This window comes from Palaemon carinicauda, chromosome 27 (assembly GCF_036898095.1).
Source record: "Palaemon carinicauda isolate YSFRI2023 chromosome 27, ASM3689809v2, whole genome shotgun sequence".
Lineage (NCBI taxonomy): Eukaryota > Metazoa > Arthropoda > Malacostraca > Decapoda > Palaemonidae > Palaemon > Palaemon carinicauda.
This window is the reverse complement of record NC_090751.1, coordinates 35659153-35663561: the sequence shown is the minus strand read 5'-3', so window position 1 is coordinate 35663561 and position 4409 is coordinate 35659153. Positions and strand designations below refer to the sequence as shown.

At 31.7% G+C, this 4409-nt stretch overlaps 1 protein-coding gene across 1 annotated transcript in view; it reads right to left on the bottom strand.

Moving 5' to 3' along the window:
* LOC137620684 (arginine/serine-rich protein PNISR-like) overlaps positions 1–3927 on the bottom strand; it is a 39474-nt gene extending 35547 nt beyond the window's left edge. The window contains exon 1 of the mRNA XM_068351029.1: positions 3726–3927. The gene's annotated coding sequence lies outside the window, so the exon portion shown is untranslated. The remainder of the gene's footprint in view (positions 1–3725) is intronic.
* Positions 3928–4409: the final 482 nt, after the last annotated feature.

Here is a 4409-nt window from a genome sequence, read left to right as displayed (position 1 = left end):
GGAGGCAACCCCCCCCCCCGTACCCCTTCTCAAGGTCACAACCCCTAGCCGGGGAGCAAGCCCCCGAACACCCTTCCCAGGTCATAACTGCTAGCCGGACCCTTTCCAGGTCACAAACTAAAAGTAAATCACAAATAAATCCTTACATATAATAAAGTAAATCACAGATAAATCCTAAAATTCTGAAAATTTAAATCACAAATAATTTCTTACCTTATGATTGACACCAACGTCTCTTTTTTTTTCCTTGGGGGAGGGGGTTGGGGGGCAATCTTTACAGAAGCTTTGCAGTAGAAATGTGCTGGTCTTCCCGAAAAATTAAGTCAGAATCGTAACTTTGAGACATTATTTCGCTGTTCATTTTTAATTCCACATGAGTAATAATAGCTTTACACTTAACGGAGAGCATTACCATCATAATCAATTGTCGACATAGATGAAATTACACTAAATTTCGAAATAGATTATACTTCCCTCAACTTCCCTCTTTGGAGACATGTTTATCTGACGGTGGATTCACTCAAACTGAAAGGAAGGGTGGGAAAATGGCTATTGTAAAACAACATCTGGGAACTTGGGCATAAATATTTGGAAGTTCCTAATTGGTTAAAAAGGATAGGTAATGATTACGTCATACAAAAAATAACAGAAAAGTTGGCCAAAGCGAATGCAAGCAACGCATGCGCAATAACTCGACATCAGTCTCCCATTCTCCCAGTCCCTGATGTAAACAAAGAGTCAAGGACTTAGAATGAGATAGTAGTAGGGCCTGGTGTTCATACACGCCTTTCCTGTGATGATTTCAGACTTGATGAGCCTCGTGCAACGACCACTCTTGGTAAGAGAACTTTTAAGCACTGCGCTCCTAGATTGTATAATCAACTTCCAGCATCAGTTAAGTGTGCTGAAAATATCTTTCAGTTCAAAAAATTATTGAAAACCCATTTATTTTCACTCAGCTATAACATTGAGACAATTGCAATTAACCCTCTTTACATTACATAGACTTTTAAATGTTTAACTATAATGTAAATGATTTGGAAATCCCGTCTGAACGCTTAATAGCGAAACCAAGGATACTTGATAAACCGTCAGACATAGACATAGACATAGATAGACTTCACATTTTGATAGACCGATACGTGAGTTATTATGCCCAAGCCCCTATTAAACATAAAGAAAAATACCAAACTAGCCAGCACCCGTCCATTTCTCATAGCAAAATCCAGTTTCGTTAATACTTAGAGTATCATAGAATTACCGTAGTTTCTTAGGTAGATAAGTTACCCGTGTTACCCATGCTCTGTGAATCGAGTGCTCCCCTCTAGGCTTAACAAAAAACGCCAATGTCTAATGAACCAAAACTTCCGTAGTTAGGACAAAATACATTATATATATATATATATATATATATATATATATATATATATATATATATATATATATATATATATATATATATATATATATATATATATATATATATATGTAATCATTATTATTATTGTTGTTATTATTATTATTATTATTATTATTATTATTATTATTATTATTATTATTATTATTATTATTATTAATTTTAGTAGGAACGAAAATACTCGCTGAATAATAATAATAATAGCCTCAGGCAGCTGCATTCCCCAAACGTCCTGCGGAGAATCTCGATGTTCATATATATATATATATATATATATATATATATATATATATATATATATATATATATATATATATATATATATATATATATATATATATATATATATGTATATGTATATATTTGATTCATGATTAGGTGACTTGAGATAGTTTGAATCCAATCCATGTTGCCTGGTACCTTTTAGTAAGGGCTCAAATTTCATCGTAGCCCAGTCTTAAATCTTCAGAAATTTCAATGTAGGCTACTTGCAAGTAGCCTGCTTTTAAAATCTTAGCAGGGATGATGTTGTATACATGAATAGGGCAATGCATCTGAAAAAATAATTTAGAAGTACCAAACTTACCACAATAGATTGCCAAAACTGATACCAAGATATTATCCCAACTGATCTCAAAGTAGAATGGGATAAAATTAAAGGTAGTAGGTTGGCCAAGGCACCAGCCACCCGTTGAGATACTACGCCAGAGTTATTTGATCCTTCTCTCTGGTTATGGCTCATTTTTCTTTTGCCTACACATACACTGAATAGTGTGGCCTATTCTTTACACATTCTCCTATGTTCTCGTACACATGACAACATTGAGATTACAAGATAATTCTTCTTCTCTCAAGGGGTTGACTACTGCACAGTAATTGTTCAGTGGCCACTTTTCTCTTAGTAAGGGAAGAAGAGACTCTTTAGCTATGGTAAGCAGCTCTTCTAGGAGAAGGACACTCCAAAACCAAACCATTGTTCTCTGGTCTTGGATAGTGTCATAGCCTCTGTACCATTTCTTTCACTATCTTGGGTAAGAGTTCTCTTGCTTGGGGGTACACTCGGGCACGCTATTCCAGCTTATTTCTCTTTCTCTTGTTTTTATAAAGCTTTTATAGTTTAACTTTCATATATGAAAGATTTATTTTGGTGTTGTTGGTGTTCTTAGAGTATTTAATTTTAGTTAGTTGCTTTTCCTGTAGATTCCTTATATCCTTTCCTCACTGAGCTATTTTCCTGGCTGGAGCACTTGGGCTTATAGCATCCTGCTTTTCCAACTAGGGTTGTATCTTAGCAGGTAATAATAATAATAATAATAATAATAATAATAATAATAATAATAATTAATATTTTCATGAAAAATATTGTTTATGGTAATGGTTAATATGCTCAATTAAAGTAACAAATCTAAACCTAGAAGCTTTGCACCTATCTATTACGTGATAGAATGCCCGCAAACCTAATTTGCGGAGTGAACAGTTAAGAACCAGGAACCAGATGAAATCCAATCAGAAAATTATTCTTCATGATTAATGATTCCATTTATCTGTAAGCAATTGTTATGTTTTTACATTTATGAATACTCTTTTGTCTGTTTATGTTGTGCGAAAATAGTTTTTAGCAGTATTGGACTGTTGGTTTCATTTTACATATTAAAAGGTATTTTTGAGCCATTTATATATATATATATATATATATATATATATATATATATATATATATATATATATATATATATATATATATATATATATATATATATATACATATATAATGTATATATATATATATATATATATATATATATATATATATATATATATATATATATATATGTGTGTGTGTGTGTGTGTGTGTGTGTGTGTGTGTGTGTGTGTGTATAAATTGTGGGAAAATATAAACTACAAAACAGATTCTATTACCATCACATGATAATGTTACAAGTGACGAACATTTAGGAACTAGGAAAAATAATTGGGCATCAACAAAATTTGTTTTTAAATCCTACTTTTCCCACGTTACTTTAATGTGTTACCTGAAATACTCATCTCACTGGATCCGTTCTCCTTTTGATATTAGAATTTGTTCACCGTTGCTTTTATCACAATCTTTAAAAAACCTTTTAGACCAAATGCACTGTTTTCTCTTCTTCATCATCTGTTGTTGATTACTTCAAGAAAGTCATTGCCAAAATGTGTTAATCCGACGTTTTCCTATTCTACACAACGCAGCGAACATCAGTCTCTTACATTAGACAAATGTATTGTTTCTTCTAATGTTAAACTGAAGTGAAATACATGATCGACTTACCCCTAAACTTAGACCAACAGATCCAGTCGTGTTTAATGAGTTAGAAGAAGAGCACACAACAGCCTGCTCTAACGTTTATCACGAAGAAATGAAGTTCGCTGCACTATTGTTTCTCGCGCACTCTTTACTCTTCTTTTACTTGGACGTTGAATGAACTGTTGGTATTTCAAAGCTCTATCGGGAAATAACAAACATCAGAGATATTTCTGTGACATGGTGGAGTTCCTGTTACATTCACAAAAATATGTGAACGTGTTAGTATCACAACTGCACAGGTGTGCTGAAACGTAACAGATAAAATATTCTCTGTATAGCATACATATTACTGTATGTCGTATTGTGTCCGGTACAAGTGCAATTACATGTAAATAGAAGCGACGTATTTATCAATCCATCTATCTATATACATATGTATATATATATATATATATATATATATATATATATATATATATATATATATATATATATATATATATATATATATATATATATATATATAATGTGTGTACACACACACACACACACACACACACACACACACACACACACACACATATATATATATATATATATATATATATATATATATATATATATATATATATATATATATATATATATATATATATATATATATATATCACAAAGAGAAATTAATACACTGACTAGATCCTGAATGGT